At 45.2% G+C, this 20,240-nt stretch overlaps 1 protein-coding gene across 1 annotated transcript in view; it reads left to right on the plus strand.

Annotated features, from left to right (window-relative positions):
• Positions 1-10,962: 10,962 nt before the first annotated feature.
• PRKCQ (protein kinase C theta) overlaps positions 10,963-20,240 on the plus strand; it is a 54,894-nt gene continuing 45,616 nt past the window's right edge. The window contains exon 1 of the mRNA XM_014884765.2: positions 10,963-11,096. The gene's annotated coding sequence lies outside the window, so the exon portion shown is untranslated. The remainder of the gene's footprint in view (positions 11,097-20,240) is intronic.

A 20,240-nucleotide genomic window follows, 5' to 3' on the forward strand; every position in this document is an offset into this window, starting at 1 on the left:
CCCCCCTGGCTTCCAAAAACTGCAAGTGCAATGAGAACATTTGCAAAATTAATGATGAGTGGTGGGGAATACAAATAAACACAAGCATAAATACTCACATGGGCAGATGGGACACAAGACTGTTCTGTTCCTGCAATTCTCTTCTATCATCTGGGTGCCTCTTTTTTTTGTCTCTAACTTATTGTCACCTCCTGCTTGCCCTGCTGCTGCAGGTGATGAGGTTTTCTGGTCTCCTTGGTTTTAGATGCAGGCTCCTGTGGTCATACCCTGGAGTGTCTGGGGGTGTATATTTGTAGGATCTTCTGATACCCTATGTAGATTGGGTCCCTGCTACATCCCTGCCTCTAAACATTTCTGCAGAGTGCATATGGGTGTGGCTTGGCAGTGTTAGGTTTACAGTTGCACTCGATGATTTACAAAGTGTTTCTCCAACCTTAGTGACTCTATGTATGAATATGGATTTGCATTCATTAATACCTTGGGGTTTATTACTTGTATGCCTCTAGATTAATGCACAATGGTTTCAACATTCAGTTTTCTGGCTCTTAAAAAACATGTTTTTTACTCTTATATTAGCTCTTGACCTTAACTCTTAAATTAAGATCTTACTCTTAAATTAAGCTCTTAACTTACTCTCCCAGCAAACCTCAAATACAAACAGTCCATATAAGTTTTTGTTCCAGCACATTCCTTCTGTCCCCAGACTCAAACAAAAAAAAACCTTCCACTGACATGGAACCAAACTCATATAAGTATTCCTCTTGATCCAGACTTCTACAATGATTGGTAATGTTCCTGCTATGGTTTAAATGAGCACAAACCTCCTCAAGTCAATGAACTTTTTCTGATTTACAAGGAGCTGCATCTTTTACTTCATCTTCTTGACAAGATGGATCTGAATCTGACTGGCATCTCTTCATGGAAGTGAAATTCTACATGAATTTCAGAAGGAAAAGACATAATTCCTAAAGGGAATATATACTGCTTCAGCATCACAGTTATTACTTAGCATTCATATTTCACCAGCACCTTGCTTAAAAACCCTCATGCTAGGATGTGTCCAGGCCCGTAGAAGTGAAAATTGGTGCCCCAAAGAGCTCAAAGATCCGAATCAAAAGAATTGGGGGAAGAAAGGCACACTACTAGAATGAAATTACACAAAGAGATGCATAGTCCTCATACCCAGCGCTAAGTGTAGTGACATTACAAAAAGTCAAGGCCCCGTGCACCTCCTGACCTTCCAATTGCAATACAGAGCTGATTCCCCATTACTGAACGTGCAAGGGCATAAGAAATAACATGAATTAGGACTTTGTGCAGTGACATTTTTAAACATTCACTGACTTTCAGGGAAATCCCACAATGAATATTAAACAAGCCCCTGCCTTTCCTAGGGTTGGTGGGTAAGACCTGACTTTCTCACTTATGCGTGGTGACCTTTCAAAATCATTTTTGTTGCTGCACTATTCCCCTGTTCCTGGCTCTGCAGCCCTATACACTCTGAGACTTCAAGAGAATTAAGTCTCTTCCGTTGTTAATAAATGGAGCCCTGCATTCTCTCACCTAGGAAAGGACTTTTGACAAATGCTACTGTGCACAGAAGAGTGCTCACAAATTATAAGAGCATTTGAGTGCAAAGCAGAGGCACCAATGTAAAGAATTACTTGTTTCAATTGTTACATTTATTGTTACAGCACCTTGATGCCTTGCACAACACCCAGATTAAGTCCAAATCTGCAAGGCTGTACTGGAAGATAAAACACAAAGCTTTCTTATCACCAAAGTCCCACTTGAGCCTTCAAAATAGATTTCAGGTACAACTGGAGTGCTGCACTCAACTCCTGTGTGGGTGACCCTCTATAATAAAGTCATTTAATTTCAGGGCATGTCTGAGCTTTCTCTTATGTATCCTGAAGGAAATCATAGGATCAACCACTTGGGATCAGAAAGCAAGAAACATATTGTAGTTTTGTTTTTCCTCTCCATCTTTTGTTTCTCCTCTCATTAGCAGGCAAACCAAGCAGGCTTCCAGCCACCTAATACTCTCTGAGAGCTCTCTCTAAGAATCAGACAAAGCTGGAGGTAAAAAATGATTCATACACAGATGTATTTGTCATTGTCTGGAAAGCAAAATGTTCAAATCCACCAGAGACAAAACAGCCTGAGCTGACACTGTGATGACCCACTTTTAATAGGAAATGAAAACTTCAGAACTGTGTGTTTGGGGTAAATGTGTGAGGCCCCCAGAGCACAGCTAGGAGATATCCTACAGGAAGGATGCTCTGGGATATTTTCACCCTTCAGGTCCTGACCTTCTCCAGAAAGAGAAGATAATGCAGCAATACCATGGCTGTCATTTGGCCAACATACAACAAGAGCACTGAGGGACAGAGAATCATAAAGGCTGGAAAATATCACCAAGACCATCAAGTCCAACTTTCAGTGAAACAGGTTTTTTTTATGCCAGGAGTGCAGAGTACTTGCAGCTAATTGTTAGGTTATCCCAAAGTTGCATTTTCATTGCTGTAGTGACAAGGACAATATACAGAGATTGTGATCCAATGCACAGACATCAATGATCAACCAGCCCTTCCTCCACATCTGTACTGCCACAGAGCAGCTCCCTGAGCAGCCACAAGAGCTCCTTTCAGCTGAGCTCAGGTATTTCTGCACTGTACTGAGGGCAGCAGCATCCCCAAAAGCATCCGAGGTGACATCCTCTGTGTTCACACCTGCCCACAGTGTCCCTGCTGTGTGCTGCCCCAAACCCTCACAGACCCTCACCTCCTGACAGGAGCTCTTCCTGTGCCTCCCTCCCAGCCCTCTGCTCTTCCCAAGGCTTAGGCAGAGTACTGAAGGTCACCTACAGCAATAATCTGTCCTTAATTTCTTTCCCTTTTTTCTCCCCCTGGTCTCCTAATAGGAGTGTGGAGGTTTCAGTGCTTCTGTCCACACTGCAATACCCCTTGGCCACAGTGGACAGGAGTGTCACACCAAGCTGTTTCAAGGGGGTTGATGGAGTGGCCTTCAGCCATTTGTAGGAAAATAGTAATGAACAGTGAGCACCACAGCCATGAAATGCCTGGAGATCTCCCATTTATTTTTACCTTTGCTGAAATCCCATTTCTACTCCACTAGCAATGCTGCAGACACTTGGTGCCTAGGTAGGTTATAATCAGTTGACTGTGGATAGTGACAGAGAGGATCATTGCTTACTTTAACTTCAGGTACCTTCCTAAATCTGGAATTGCTCAGGATATTACCCCAAGTGTCTCCTCCTGAGTCTAGCTGAGAGCTCTGGAGCATCTGCCTCTGAGGAGCAGCTCTCCTGGCTGCCAGAGCTGGTCTGAGGACACTTGATTTTCAGAGGAAAGGTGACACATTTGACACCATCTTATTTTGTTCTTTTCCATGCTGCTGAAAATTGAGTCTGTTTTGTTTCTTTCTGTGTGTCCCAAAGCTGAGGTGATTGATGGAAAAAGAATCCTGGACACCCAGTGTCTTCCAGGGAGCTGAGGTTACTGTGGCAAGTCATCATTTGGAAAATTTTATGACCATAATACAAAAGATCACAGAATCACAGAACCAATTAGGTAGTAAAAGACCTCTCAGATCATCAAGTCCAACCTATGACCAGTCACCACCTTGTCAACACAGAATCACAGAATCAATTAATGCAGAGTCACAGAATCGATTAAAATGTGTGGCAATGATGTGACAATGGTTCCCTTAACCAGCCCCTGATATGTTTCCACCAGCCAGCCCTGATGGTAAATGCACTCACATCAGACATTTTCACAGCACCAAGAAAACGTTTTGACCTTTCACCTTAACCACCAAGAGAAAGCAAGCCAGCAAACCCACTGCCCACCCAAAATATTCACCACACAGAGGTCAGGTCTGAAATGTTACCGTCAGCAGCCTGTGCTCACCCTGACTTACATTAACTCTGCAGCAGAGAGGGACGATTTCTGGGAAACTTAAAGGAGCATGCAGACCACAGTACCCAACTGAATAACTCATTATTAGCAAAATTTCACTGGGAAACAACGCTGTCTGGCAGCACCTTTGTTTCTTGTGAACAGGGCACTTCACAAGAATTAATAAGTGAGCTCATGAGGTAAACACAGAGAGAATTCAGAGAAACAAAACAAGCACCCTCACAGATCATCTTTGGCTCTCAGCTGCCCAAGGTGGGTTACAGAGGAGAGGTAAAACTCACAGAAAGGGCTGAGGTTTGGGTGGCTGGTCCTAGCTGAGGGGTGGCACTGCCAAAGCAGGCAGAGTGAGAGATCAAAGCTCATTTTGCAGCACCAAGAAGGTGCCAGCACAGCCTCAGCACACAGAGGGGTAGCAGGATGGGAATGGAGCAAGGGGCTGCTCAGCACCCTGTGCTGGACTGGGGGAGGCAGAATGGGCTGAGTCAGGGTTAGCACCTTCCAAACTCTGTCTCAGTTTCACAGACCCATTTCCTAAACTACTGATGAGTTGTCTCAAAGCCTTTATTGGAAAAATTGCTGCCGAGAGTGTGAAAGCCTTGAATGAGCGCCTGACATCATTTTGGTGAAGGGGTCAGTTTGGTGATTACATCTTCATCAGTGGTTTCTGCACATCTACCAACTCCTGCTACATCTCCTCAAGCTTTTCCCTTGCTAAATCAGCTCTTCCTTTGCCTAAATCTTCACCATCTGCAGCAGTTTCCCTCATTCTTTAAGCAGAGGGTGGGGAGGCCCTGGCACAGGTTGCCCAGAGCAGCTGTGGCTGCTCCATCTCTGGAAGTGTCCAAGGTCAGGTTGGATGGGATTTGGAGCAACCTGGGATAATGGAAGGTGTCCCTGCCCATGGCAGAGGGGTTGGAAAGATCTTTTTCCACCACAAACTATTCTGGGATTCTGTCACTAACTTAAGCCACACCTCAGGAAAGACTCTCCAGTGGGACAAGTCTCCACCTTTCTCCTGTCAGGCGTGACCTTTCAGTTCTCACCAAGTGTCTTACAGATGTGTCCAAGTGCAAAAGACACCTGGGGAAAAAAATGTCCTGGGACTTACAAGGTGGAGATGTGTGCCTGATTACTCAAGAGCCAGACACTGCCCTTCTGTGTCCCAAGGCTTTGATCCCTTGTCTATAAAAGAGGGAAGGCTGGTTCTTTTCAGGATCAGTAAGGATAAATGCATTAAAAACTAGGAGATATTAATATAGTGGGTGTGAAAACCTTTGGTCCTGTCTTAAACATCTTGTTCTCTCTGGCTTTCCCCATCCAGATTATTTGCTGTTAGAAGTTGGTCCCTGTTAGGACCCAGCACAAGGAGTTTCTGCATTGGCCACTCAGCACTTCCCAGTAATGAGTGATAAACTGCTTTGATTTACTACCATGCATAGCCCAGAATCAAAGTTATCAGGCAAAACCTCCCACCTCCTCACCATTACATGGGATGGGCAGGCATCTAAGATCCTTAGATAATTTTGGTGTCTTATTGCTCTTTCTGGCAAACCATTTCAACTGTGTATCTGCTGAAATTGTACAGATTAAACAAAAAAATATTTTGGATTCCTGGGAGGAATTTTCAAACCTGCTGTGAGTGCACACTCACTACATCAAATGCAGGAACCCTTACCAGCTTTTAGTTTGAAGGAGGTGACTCCAAGAACCTCTGTCCCACCTCTGCAGCATGTTCCAGCCATGATGTTCATTTCAGATTCTAGTTGTGCTGCAGATTCAATCTTGCTACAGACCTACATCAGGGGAGGACACCATGGTGTGAGTCGTTGGCAGAAAGGAACAAAATTCAGACATCCACATCTCAAACTGAAAATTAAAAATAAGAAAAAAATCAGCCTCACAGTCATCTTGCCTTTAGAGTACCCTCTAGAGGGGTAAAAAGGTTAACAAAGATAAATGTAAGCATACTGGAAATCTTGATGATCTCTCAACCTCTGTGACCTCCCTGGGCAATGCCTTCTACTGATTCCAAACGAAACTGAAAGGTCTTTTAACTGGCAAGCCTGGGAATGTATAAATACACAACAAAAAGACCCCAATGTCATTCAGATGGACTGTCCATCCTTGGAGACATTCAGAAGCTGCCTGGACATGGTCCTGGGCAGTCAGGTCTCTGTGGCCCTGCTTGAGCAAAGGGGTTGGACAAAGTGACTTTCCAGAGGTCCTTTCCAAGCTCAGCCATTCTGTGGCTCTGTGATTTCTAAGCTGATTTTGGTCTGTTGATTTTGCTTCAGATTTCCCTGTGTTATTAGTTAATGTCATCAAAAGAGAAGAAATGGTCCTGCAGCCCTCAGACCAGGCACTTTGTCCCCAGGCCTGGTCAAGAGTCACGTCCAGTCCCAGCTTGGAGTGGCTTTCCATGATCCCCGTTTCAGGGAGAATTATTAGGGCTGGTGTCTCTGCAGAAGTCAGAGGGGGGATTTTGTTTTCACACAAGCAATGGGAGACTGCTCTCCAGGACAGGAGAGAAGCTTTCATTTCAAGTGACTTTGCATTTTCCCAGCAGTTTGAAAGCAGCTTGCCTCTCATGCAGTGTCACCTGGCGTGTTATGCTCCCACACTATGAACCTTTGGGAAATGTGGAAGTTTTCACCCACTCCCACCCCTCCACCTCTTTCCCCCCATCCCTCTGATCACTCAGCCCTTCACATGGCCATTTCCTGTGAAAATGATGCCTCTTACAGGCAAAGGGCAAACCCTTTTTTTTCTTTTGTTTTTGGTTTTTGGTTTTGTTTTTTTTTTTCCCTTTTTCAGTTTTGCTTTGCTTGTGTTTCTTCCATCCAGGCTGTTGTGCTGCTCTGGCTGAGAGCTCAGTGAGGTGATGGGTTGAGTCAGCAAAGTGAGGAAGCCATAGCCTGGAGTGGGAAGGAAGGAGACAGGCAGGAGTGAGGCAGAGTGTGGAAACCAGCAGGTGAAGGCAGGCAGAGGCTTTGCCTCCCTCAGCTTGTGCCCTAAAATGCATTTTATACACCTGCTTAAATTGATTATTTTGAGTGCTGCAGGCAAACCAGAGTACTGAGCCCAAAATGACAGATAGAAAATTTTGAAACTTTATAAAATCACGGATGAACACATTATTTATGGGCTGGGAGCACATTTAGCACCAGATGCTCAGTTGATCCTTGACATGAGACTAACAACCTGAAGGATTTTTTTAACACCACCAGTGACAGGACCAGCACCACAGTTGATTTATTTCTCTTTATAGCTTGAAAGAGACAACACATATCTTCAGTCAAGGAGTTCCAAGGAAGTAAAGTCAGGCTGGACCATGTAGAAAGATTTACTCAATGTTTTCTGGTAAAGCCTGGGAGATGGGCACCGTCACACAGCATTTTGCATGTGGTTTGATTTGCTCACTGCATTTCCTGTCCTCTTCTGGGCAGGCCAGGGAACTCCTGAGCTGGAATTGTGTAACCTCCAGCTGTGCAGACATCTCATGGGAACAGGGGGTTTGGGAAGTGCTGGACCCACTCTATGGTAAAAGGGGTGAAGTGACCTCTCTGCTCCTTTCTAAGCTCTTTCTTTTATCACTGCTAGAAGAGACTGAAATGTAAAATAAACCTCATAGTAACATGCAGTGCACACTTGTGGAAGAAATAGAAACCTTTGAGGGTGAAAAGAAAAGAACAAAAATACAAAAAGCTCGAAAATAACTTGACCTGCTACATTTAATTTTTGATTTTTCAAACATATTAATTCATTCATTTCAATGAATTCAAAGCACAGACCAAGAAGAACATTATATCTGCTTTCACAATAGTTATTAAATATTTTCCCTTGTTATTTCCCCACCTTCTCCTCAAAAATAACAAAAAATTACAAACATCTACTCTTAGAAAAACAAATATTTTGAGAATGAAACTCTTCAGAAAGGCCCACTGCCCAGGTGAAACGCTCAATCAGTTTTGGATTTTTTTTTATTTTTTTTACTGAAAATGTGGGTGGTTTTCAAACACAGGAAAGAAAACACGATGGCTTGTGGTGATATTTTCCACGAGAAAGATGCAGCTTTAAGGGCTTTTGGTTTCCAGATACCTCCACCCACAGGAGTGGCCTCATCTGTTGTAGAAGGTGACGCCTGATTAGTTGTAAGAGTAAAATTAAATGACAATAACAATGCACAGCAGCCATTGTGTGTTTCAGTGGAAGCTCTGTGTCAGCTAGGTAATTATCCTGAGTCTGGGTAATTAATATGGCATCTGCCTCCCAGACCACAGCTTTTAAATATAATAAAAAGCTGTTATGGGAAAAAAAAATGGAAGGAAGTAGAAAATCTGTGCTCTGTATCCCTGATAGACAGGATGGAGTTGAAGATGTCCATGCTTGTTGCAGGGGCTGTGGACTTGATGGCCTTTAAAGATCCTTTCCCATCCAAACCATCCTGTGGTTCTGGAATCCTGTAACAAGAAATGGGTTTAAATCCCAGCAAAGAAGGATTAGGTTACACAGGAAGGTCAGTGAAGGACAACTTTGGGACAGGCAGGTGTGGAACTGTCACCAGAGGTCTGGAGTGACACGATGGGTGAATGCCCCTTCAGAAGGGCTCATGTTGATTTATTTTCCCTTGCAGCAGGCGTTGGAATCCTTGGCTTGTCTTGCCAACAGTTTTCCCTGATCTGAGATTTTCTTGTTGCACATTCAAGTGTTTTTCTGGGGGAGGATGAAGGCTCAAACCTTCTTCGGCCAGATTGGAGGTAAGTGACCTGGTGCACTGTGCTGTGTGTGATGCATGTACACTAATCCTGAGCCTAAATATTTGCACATTTGCCAAGTTCCTATAGGCAAAGTGATCCTCATGTAACCACCTGCTGTGTCATGCTCTGTTCCCCCAGATCACAGAATCACAGAGTCCTAGGATGGTTTGGGTTGGAAAGGACCTTAAAGGTCATCACATTCCAACCCCCTGCCATGGTCAGGGACACCTTCCACTAGACCAGGTTACTCAGAGCCCCATCCAGCCTGGTCTTCAACACTTTCAGGGATGGGATTTGACCTCTGTGAATGAAGTAATGGGGTCAGGGAATAGGGGACAGACCTTGGGGCTGCATCCCAGCTGGGGATATGCCAGGACACTGCCCAAAGCTTGTACCCAGCCTAAGTGCAGCTGGATACGGTCCTCTAAACATCAGGTTCCTGTGCAAATTTCAGCAACAGTATCAGCAACCAAGAGGGCTGAAAACTTAAGCTTGGGATGGGAAGACACAGGGTTTTAATTATCTGCAGCTTGCCCTCAGTTGAGGTGAAAGAACCTATTCTGTATACTTTTGGTATCAACAGCCCAGTAAAATGGACTCTGATGCAGATAGGAAGGATGGATGTGTAAGTTAATGGCGTGTGAGCAATTAAAATGCAAAATCATCTGCATCATGAAATGTCTTTTTCTCTCCTGCCAGTGATAGAAATAGATATTAGAATCAGCTGTAATTTTCCCAGAAAATAGGAAAGGACCACTCTTTGAAGGCAATTCTATTCCCCCAAAATCCCAGCAGCCTTTCTCTTTGCTTTGTCTCCCTTTTCTTTATTTTAATGCATAATTTACATTTTAGAGATCAGCATTAAGGGCAAAATAATCACAGTTATATTCAAAGGGCCATCCTAGCCTGCTCAAAGTGAACACTTAGAAGCCCTAAAATTTCTAAACACCTCATTTGGGTGACCTCAAACGAAACATCTTTCACAGAACTGGCAGATGTCCTGTTCTGTACTTTTGCCTTTTAGAGAAATACTATTTGAGATTCTTCACTGGAGCCTTTGGAGCCACTGAAGGTGGCTGAACATATTTTCTGTGGGTACAGCAGAGTGGTGAAGGACATCTTCAGGTCTCCTTGCTACAGCTGTGATCATATTGATTCGTCTGTCAGCAAAGCCCACGTGTGGGCTTGGTGTGACTCTGGAGGATGGGGGGATTTCCCACTGTCTTCTCCAGAATCCCTTACCACCACATTTCCTCTCTTTCTTGTGGCTTCTCTCCCATTCTCCTGGGCCAGTTTCCTGCTCCACATCCACCCATCCATGACTGTCAGCATCACACCTTTTCTGAGAGCACAGGAGGAAACCATGATTCCTGTGGAGCTGAGGTCTCCTAGGGAATATCCTGAGCAAAACTCACTTTTGACACCCTCAGCCCCTGAAAGGGGTGCACCAAACAGGTAGACCCATCCTTCTTCCACACAACAACCTGGTCTGAGGTTTCTAACACTTTTGTCCAAGAACATAACACAATGGGAGAGATGAATGGGGAAAGGACTTCTCTGCAGACGTTCCCTCTGCACCCCTCACCAGCCACGACAACAGTGCTTTGCAGCCTGGAGAAACAAATCAGGGTGTCCTATGTCGTTATTCTGGGAGCAAGTCTCACTGCAGCCACTGTCGGCAGCAGGGACCCCGTGCTCCAGCCCCACGGCAGGGTCCCGTGCAGGACGGACACGATGCTCAGCTCCGGATCGGGACGTTTGGGGGCAAAAACGAGAGGACACCGGGGGGCGGAGAGGGGGGTGGTGCCGAGGGCGAGGAGGAGGAGGAGGAGGAGGAGGAAGAGGAGGAAGAGGAGGAAGAGGCATCGAGGACAGCCCCGGTGGTTGCTGCGGAGTGCGCTGCTTCCCTGCGGGGGCGGCGGGAGCGCTGAGCCGGGCCGGGCTGGGCTGGGCTGGGCTGTGCCGGGCGGAGCTCAGCAGAGCCGAGCTGGGCTGTGCTTAGCCGGGTTGTGTCGGGCTTAGCCGAGCCAGGCAGAGCCGAGCTGGGCTGTGTCGGGTGGGACTGGGCTCAAGCCAAGCCGAGATAAACTGAACCAAACCGGACTGATCCGAGCCGAGCCTAGCAGGGCTGATCCGAGCCGAGCCGAGCGGGGCTGAGCCGAGCCGAACCGAGCGGGGCTGAGCCGAGCGGGGCTGAGCCGAGCGGGGCTGATCCGAGCCGAGCGGGGCTGAGTCGAGCCGAGCCGAGCCTAGCGGGGCTGATCCGAGCCGAGCCTAGCGGGGCTGAGCCGATCCGAGCCGAGCGGGGCTGATCCGAGCCGAGCGGGGCTGAGCCGAGCCGAGCCTAGCGGGGCTGATCCGAGCCGGGCCGATCCGCGCCGCGCTGCGCGGGCAGCAGGTACCACGGGCGGAGCGGGATGCGCGGGGGATGCGCGGGCAGGGCAGGGCAGGGCAGGGTCGGGCAGGGTCGGGCAGGCTGTCCCGCTGCAGGGCGATGTGCCGGGGCCGAGTTCTCCCTCTCCGGAGGGAGAACCTGTGCAGCAGCACCGGGAAAGTTGAGGGCACTGCTTGGTGCTGTCGGCATTTCGCTGTCCCCGGACGCTCCTCTGCAGCCATCGGCGCTGATGTTGCGGGGTTTTAACACCTTGACATTTGTTCAGAGAGTCGTGTTTTATTGTTTTTTCTTTTCCCCCTTAAATTACTTTCAGCTTCTACACCTGATGACTCTAGCTAGTGTTTGTGGTTTCGCCATCACATTTTTCTGCCTTTATAAAAGAGCGTTATTTTGTCCCGTGTGTATATCTTCGTATAACAGAGAAAAGGGGAAAGTGAGAAACACAATGAAAACCGAATACAAACAGTTGTAGTCAACAGAGTGAACAAACTGGTGAAAATATGGAGGGAAAACCCTTTCTCCTGCTGGGCTCAGTGATGATTTGTAGGTGTTTCGTGGTTACAGCAGTATGTGATGATAAGACAGCCAGACGGAAGAGTAGTTTTACATGCGATGTTTCTCAGGGGCTGGCCGTATCACTTAGGGGTCGAGTCTGTAATGTTCTAGAAACAAGAGCTGCTAAGTTTGGGAGCAGATTTGGGCAGTTGAAGAGGAATGAACGGCGTCCATCCCTCCTCCACTCCGCAGTGTTTGAGCTGCATTTCCTTTCGGAGCAGGGGACTGGAAGCCCCAGCCTGGCTGAGCTCCCTGCGTGCACCTTGAACGAGAATGGAGTTAAACTCTTGGCTGTAATTGGATCCTTTCTAATTGCAACTACAAGGCAAGCAACCAACTTTTCGGCTGTAGTTTAATCTTTTAATCTCCAGGAGTGTGATATTTTTCAGAGGGGGAAAGCTTTTTACAAACTTTTTTTTTTTTTTCATTTGCACCGATGAAAGAACAGTAGCCAAAAAAACCGACTTCAGCAGCTGAAAGCCACTCAATTGAGTCATGCTAACAGCAGATTATTTAGTAGGGTTACTAGGGCAGGAAGAGATAAAGTTTCACTGAACTTGTTATTAAAAAAAAAAAAAAAAAAGGCGGGGGGAGCAGCAGAACTATTTGCAGTGAAAAGGGCAATGTTCAAACTTTTGTATTCTTAAAGAGCCAAGTCCTTGAGGCCCTGCATGCTTGGTTTCTTTGTATTTCTCTTTTTATCTTTCTTTCTAATTGACGAAAGGACTTCACATCCCTGTTGAGGCCTCCAGGCATTGTGAGTTTCTGGGGAATGAGCTTTAGGAGCAGAGTTGTGGGACCAGCGAGGAGCACCTGCCCCAAGGAGGTTCTTGTCCCACCTGGTTGTGGTGGAGCAGGACTGCATTCAGCTGGAAGTATCAGACAGCCTCCTAAGATGCTGCTTTCCTGGAGTTCACCGTGGAGCCGCCCTTGCCTGAACTCCTGATATCAGAGCTGAATCTGAATCCCAGTGTTGTTGCCTCTGTCTATTTTTGCTGTCTCGGCTGGACATGAGACTTTGGTGTCTGCCAGCCTTTTCTTGCCAAGGCTCCCTGAGCCCTGCTGGACCCCTCGTTTTCCTCACATGACTCTTGAGCCAAGCCCTGTGTGGCCATGAGGTGAATCAAGCAAGTGATGCTCAGCCTGTGCAGAGGTTGTGGCCTGGAAAGACTCTCTGCCTTAAGATGATGCCACAGTTGCACTGGTACAGGCAATGCAGAATTCAGTTAGACTTTCCCCTCACTTTTACATGTATTTTATGATTCGTTTTTTAAGGTCCTATTGAAGATTCACATCTCCCTCCTGAACCCCTTGCCCTGCAGTTCAGCAGCCCCTGTGTCCAGGCTGGTTTTGTACTCATGCTGCTACACTGGGGAAACCTTTTCATTTTTTTTCCACCCCGAGGAGAGCTGTGAGGGTTATTACACTGCCAGGGTGGAGCTAACTAAGCTTTTTTTTTTTTTTCCTTCCTTTTTCTTTTTTTTTTCACCTCAGGCGTGTTTTCTTTCAAAGAAAGTCACTTGGTTGACTCTCAGAGCTTCTGACAGAAGCAGCATGTGGCTCAGTATCCCATCAGAGGTGGAGAGCTCAAAGGAAAGAGGGAGAGACAAGGAAGGAGGGATGGAGGGAAAAAGAGAAACAGCTTAGCTTTTCCAGCATGCCAAGTTTTTATTTTTCTTCCTTGGGATCTTTTCCAGGTTGTTTATCCTTCCACTCTCTTCTGAAGGAAGTGATATGGTGAATATAACTTCTGATGGCAACTTTTTGGTTTCTTCTCTTATTATCTAAGTTTAATTGCAAAGAACTCTGCAGCAGCCTGGGAGGGGGTGAAATATGAAACACCTGCCAGGGCTTTGCCAGGAGGGCTGCTCTGTTCTTGGCTTTTTTAATACATATCTTTGTGGATCCAAGTTAAAACACTTGGCTGCACGTTCTGCTGTTGCTTCCCATTTTGCTGAAGCCAGGATTTGTGTAAACAGAGTGTTGTTCTTTGCCTAAGCTTCGAGAAAGTGACTCTTAAAATAGAAAAGGAAGAGAAAGTCAATAGAGGAGTATGAACATCCAAAACCTGTATGTGTGAAACCATGGAAAGGATTTATCAGAGCATTGAGCCTGTAATCACAGGTACCAGGAGCTTTGCACAGCTCCCTCCCAGCATTGCTCACGTGCCTGTTCTCACACAGAAATGTTCCCTGGATCATGCTGGTGATTGACATGGGAAGCAGCCTGCAAACACTCACTGACAGTTTGTTTCCATCCCATGCTGTTGTTCTCTGTTTGCCTCCTTGCCTTGCATCCAGCTCCTGGTTGGGAGAAAAACATTGGCAAAGGCAGCCCAAACTGGAAACCCTTCTCTGTAGCCAACTGCACAGTGTTTTTATTGTAACATGGCTTGTTTGTGTCAATTTTGTGATTTATCTGCATCGTTGCTTCTTTGTGTTAATATTGTTATTTATCGGGCCTGTTGGAGATTTTTCATCTCTCACCACCAGCCAGATCACATCCAGCAGCAGAGATAGCATTTATTAACTATGAGAGTGGAAGGGACCCAAATTACTTTTCAAATCACACCCAGCTGTCTTAGCAATGGATAATTCCTCTGGTTTGTATCTTAACCTTTTAGCAACACCATTGCTTCACAGCAGTGACATCCCTTTAGGGGATATTTTTATTTCCACCTATGCATACTCCTCTGGGGCAAAAGTGCTGAGTGGAGTAAGCAAAGAGTTTTAAAGGATGTACCCAGGGTGAGATGGAAAGAAACTGGCACAGCTTTCACTAAACTGTGTCCCATCTCTGTCACCACAGTGCCACGTGTAGTGAGGATGTAGGGCTCAGTTATCTCTCAAATGAATTTCTTAATATTTATCTGAGCCATAAAGACCCATGAGATGCACAGGGGATAGGCTCAACATGACATCTTTCAATTTTGCTTCTTTTTTAAATGGTCATTTCCACCTCACATTTGACCCATTTTGGGCTGGATTGCTACTCAGTAATCAACTGCCTCAGTTGATATGGCATTTAATTTGCTTGGCATTCGTTGTGAAGCAGTGTATCCTCTTTCCTGATCATCCCACTTATCTGCAGGGAATACAAAATAGAGCATTTGCATAGGAAATACTGGCAATAAAAGACAAAAAATGTTTCTGGTTGATAAACAAGTGAGGACAAGGAGATGATGAATCTTGGGGCCTTCCATATATCCTATTCATTCTGATTCTCTGAGAATCAGAGAATCACAGAATGATTTAGGTCAGAAGGGACCTTAAAGATCATCCAGCTCCACCCCCTGCCACAGGCAAGGACACCTTCCACTATTCCAGGTTGTTCCAAGCCCCATCCAACCTGGCCTTGGACATTTCCAGGCGTTTTTAACGAGAAATCTGCATTCATTTACCAAAATATCATCTCCTGACATAGACACTCACAGTGATGAAAAAGATCAGTTTTCATTCAGAGTTACCAGACCATAAACAGTTAAAGGAAAATATTTGATGTGATGTCTGGAGGAGAAAGGTAAAACACCTTTAACAATACTTAAAGAAATCCAAAAATGACATTACAAAACTTTTCTATTTATTGCATGATAATTATCAGCAAACATGTCAGTGGGAGGACTGTTTCCATAATTAAAACTGCCCTGATAGGAGCAGGGGATGAGACTGCACATGAAGCCATAAAAATAAGTTAATTCCATATACATATACATTCTTATCTACAATGTATATGAGTGAAAGCAAACTTAACAAAGATAATGGTATATATGGAAGTAGAAAAGGTGAAAGAAGAAGATGGAATGAAGGAGGTGTTGCAGCCTTGTGTAGCAAGAATCCTGTTCCTTGGTAAGGTGTTAAAACAGCAGGATCTAAGCTGGAAGCATCGAGGTTTACAGATTCAGGTGGCGTTGGAGGGCAAGAGAAATGAAAGTGTTTTCCTTTTCAAAATACAGAAGGGTTTTTAAGTTCTTTAATGGAAAATATTTTGGTCCACAACAAAGATGTTTTGATTCTGAGCACTGTTATTGTGCCTTGTATGAATTTAGTTCAAGATGATCTGTGCATTTCCATTCAGTTGTTTCCTGGGGCTTAGAAAGTGAAACATGACATCTTCATGTGTTGCAGAAAGGTGTTGGCTCCATCTCCAGTGTCCATGGCAATAGTGATCAGGGAAGATGGGATCTGTGGATAAATCTGGTTGGCAGAAAGAATGAGGATATGTGGGAAACTTATGGACGAGTCATTATGATTGATTTGCCTTATCAAAACATTTCAGACCCTACAGCAGAACCCATCGCTTTACTTCAGAAAATATCCATGCTTTTTAGCTGAAAGAAAGTGATTCTTTATCAGATGTGTTTACCAGAATTTAAAAAGCATTTCTCATCACCTGCTGCCCATGGGTTTCATCATTTAGAAAGGCAGGAAAACGATGTTTGAAAAGGTGATCCCAGACACTCGTAGCAATGTGGGAGATTGTGCCTGCAGAGGTGGACCCCTGAGCTGAGGAGGTGGGCTAGACCTCAGACTCATCAGGATTGCAGTTCTGAGGCAGGAAAACACCTGAGTGGGAAAAAAAAAAACTGAGGAAAAGGTGCTGGTAAGGAGGTGGGTATAAGTCTATGGTGAGAGGGGTGTGTGGGGCTGGGGACAGCTCCTACAGGCCTCCCTCCTGCAGAAGGAGGAAGGTTTAGGGTGTGGATTGAGCTGTGTTTAGGTCTGGCACATGAAGGGCTTTGGTGGTAAAGTTCTGGCTGATGAAGCAGTGGGGGATCTGTGCAATGTACAGCAGCGACCTGGTCTAGTGGAAAGTGTCCTTGCCCATGGCAAATCTTTAAGATTCCAACCCAAACCATTCTATGATTCTGTGAAGTATGACGCTTTTGGAAGATCCAGGAAGAGTACAGCAGACAGCTTAAACAGCACAGATTCCTCCTCTGTCATCACACTGGGGTATTTTATTGCAGAGCAGTCGCCCACCCAGGCCAGGAAGGGCAATTCCTGCCTCAAATGTCATTGCACCACTTGTTTCTGGACAAGCAAATAAACCCAGTCCATCCCAACAAGCAGAAGGGCTGTCACTCCACTGTAAATGCACTCATTTGCTGAGGGTGTGGATTTAGAGTGGCTCGTCTCAGAGATGCAGGGATTGAGTGTGAAAGAGGATTCTCAAAGCAGACTGCTTGTAGGGCTTTGGCTGAGTTGTTTTGTGAAGTTATTCTGGGTTTTTTGGGGGGTAAAAAACTCTTCTGACAAATGTACTCCTAGTTCTGGACTGACAGCAGGGTTTTTCTTGGGTTTAGTCGGGGAATATTTCATCTTTGTCTGTCCTCATTGATACAATAACTCATCACTTTGTACACAGTTCTTTCCTTGGGATCAAACATACAACAGCACTTGCCTCATTTGGGTTAAATGACTGTTGGAGAGTCCAGATTTAACATCCAATCTATATAAACTGTCCAGATATGTGGTCTTAATTTTATTTTTTAACCAAAAAAAAAAAAAAAAAGGTAAAAGAGAGAGAATTGCTAGAGGTTGGCAGCAGAATTGTCATGGAATCATTGAATCACAGGATGGTTTGGGGTGGAAGGCTTCTTAAAGATTTTTCCAACCCCCCTGCCATGGTTAAGGACACCTTCCACTAGACCAGGCTGCTCAGATCCTGGCCTGGAACACTTCCAGGGATGGGGAAGGAGATCACACACACTCACATGAAGCTGCAGTGACTTTCTTGAAGCAGCTCTGTCGCAGATTTGCCTTGGTACAAAGAGAAGCCCTGATTCAGCTTCGTCTTTTAATGACCCCATGATTTAGCAAATAGCAGGTAACAATCCCCAGGGACAGCAGGATGGCTGTCACATTCCCATGGGGACCAAGGCTTGGGATCACCTGGTGCCATAAATCCCCAGGAAGCTGACTCCAGATTGTGGTGGGAGCAGAAGCTTAACTTCTGTGTTAAATTCTATATTAGCTTCTATAAGAACTTCTATTCCTATATTCTAAGTTTCAAATCTAAACTGGTACATGATTAATTTTCACTTGGATCCGAGCATTTTCTTCGGGGCAGGTTTTTGATGTGGTCGTTTCACTTTGCTGGGGAGTTTCTGTGTGCTGGTGAGGCTGTTCCTCTTTCTCACCTAAATCAGCAGCAGAAGTCAGGGACAGCTGAGGTGGGAGGAGAACCTCGGTGAGAGGGGAGGCATTTTGGGGCTGCTGTGTCAAGAGCAGAAAGAGCAGCTGAGGCTTACGGAGATCTGCTCTGCCTTGTGGATGGGATTTGAACAAGGTTGTGCCCTGCTTATCCACGGAAAACAGAGACAAGTGCAGCTGTGGGAGTCACTGTTGCTTGTCTTGAAGGACTGTGCATGTTCTGAGGGCTGAATTTACCCAGGTTTTCCCCTCCCACCCTTACAGTAACACTTGCTATTTATGTTTTGATTTACAACATGAGTGAAATAGTAAAATATTGTGCATCCTCCAGCTTTCGTTTTCAGCTAGCCTGTCCCTCCTCCCCCTCGTGCCAGGGGAGGGAGTCAGAACAATTGTTTTTAAAACAATTAAAAACATTGTTTAAGTAAATAAAAACTCCTGGAAACAGCTCTTTTTCTCCCCATCAAAGCAAGGTGATTCTCTGCAATGTATTTTGTAGTGAAATTGGAGAGGATGGTGTTTTTACCAAATCTCTTCATTAGAAAATTCAATTATACATTTTCAGTCAGTTTCCCCAGTTTCTAGTCATTAGCATTGTCCTTCTGCCTTATTTATAGACCAAATTCAAACCCCTGGAAAGCAAATAAAGGTTTTGATTCAGTCTGTTGTACTTAGGGAGAGCTGTAAACCATCCTGTCCTCATCTTATTTGTCTCTGCAATACCTGTGTTAGCTCATGGGGGTTTCAATGCAGAAAAAACACCCATAATCTAATTTCTGAATTAACTCAGCTTCTGGCAAGGGAGACCCCCCCATGTGGGAGCCATCCCCTCTTGTTCCAAAGCTGGGATGCCAGACACGCACCTGCACCTGCACCTGGCTTCCCTCAGCCCTGGGGGAAGGAGGCATTTGAGGCCACCAGGCATCTGACCCATTTCAGTCAGTGACATGGAGATAATGGAAATTGAAAACCCAGCAGATCTCTTTCTTTCTTTCTTTCTGCTCTTTGTGAAGGGGCCTGGGGTGAATAGTCCACATGCAAATGTGAATGCGGGAGTTATGTTGGTTCTGGGTTATTTTTTCTTTCTCTTATCTTTACATATATCTATATACACAAACAATGGGATGGGACTGCTGGAGCAGCTGTCTCAAAGCTTTATTCCATCACAATCAGTCTCATTTTGCAGAATCAAGCACAGGAGATGGAACAGCTTCAGCTGCTAACGACAGCAGGCGAAGTTCTCTTTGTTACAAAGCCTTTTAACAACTTTCTAGCCAATAGTATGATATTAAAAGCTGACAAGTTTGCTTAGGCCAATTAATAAAGCTGCACATACATCTTGCTTTGAACAATGCTTGCTTGTAATAGCTTAAAACAGTGGATAAAGCTTCATTATTAAGCTTACATATTTCTACTCTCTTGTTTAACATATTTTCCTGACGCCTGTCTCTACACAGCTCACAGCCCTATTGTTTCTTGTCCTTGCATCTCCAGCATTCTTGCATTTCTCCATCTTGAGATTTGCTTTCACACAGCTTTCTGAGAGTTCTAGACCTTTTGTATTTCCCACCGAGGTAGGAGAGTGAATTTCTAAAGCTGAGTGTCAGGAATTGGTTTATTTGGGTGAAGAGGAGGGGGATGGAGCCTTCAGTGTGTGTCCCAGTTTGGGATTTTGGGAGTGTACCTGGACATCTGGGTGTGTGGCTGAGCTTTTCTCTGGGCAGAGAAAAGGAGGAACAGCACATTCTCTGTGCTCTGCACTGCCTAGCTGAGCTGGGACAGTGATGCTGAGGTGAAGCAGGTATTGTCTGCATGTTCATGATTTAGCTTTTCTCTCAGCATGAAGATGAACTCATGAAGATTTGCTTAAGCAGCCATATGGTAATATAAAAAAACAAAACAAAAAATCCCCAAATCCCAGAAACGAAATTAGTAACTAAAACAACAACAAAACATCCCAAAAACCTGATTCTCACCACTTTTGTCTAAAATTCATTTTCTCTGTGTTTTATATTTAATTCTTCATCCCACTCTGTGTGTCCTATGTCCCTTCCAGGCAGGGAGATAACTAAGGGCAGAAGCACAGAAAGAAACTGGTGGATAAATGATAAAGCTGATGTGAGTTAAATGGTGAGTGGGGTGGGAAGAGATGGAGAGGTGGAAAGACTCCCAGGAACTCTGGAGCTCTGACACTGAGAATAGGACACCAGACTATAAATGGGACTTTCAGCATAACTGGAGCCAGAGCTGCTTTATTTAAGTAGAAGTGGAGTTTTAAATTGAATATGACTGAAGAAGAGGAAATGATACGTCAGAGTTGGTTAAGGATGTGGCTGGAGTCCAGAGGCACTGGGAGTGGGAAAAACACAGAAGTTGGGGTCAGGATGGTGTTGACAAGAGATGGCACAGATGTGGCACCTGAAATTGATGGAAAAAACAA

This window comes from Sturnus vulgaris, chromosome 5, assembly GCF_052056855.1.
Source record: "Sturnus vulgaris isolate bStuVul1 chromosome 5, bStuVul1.hap1, whole genome shotgun sequence".
Lineage (NCBI taxonomy): Eukaryota > Metazoa > Chordata > Aves > Passeriformes > Sturnidae > Sturnus > Sturnus vulgaris.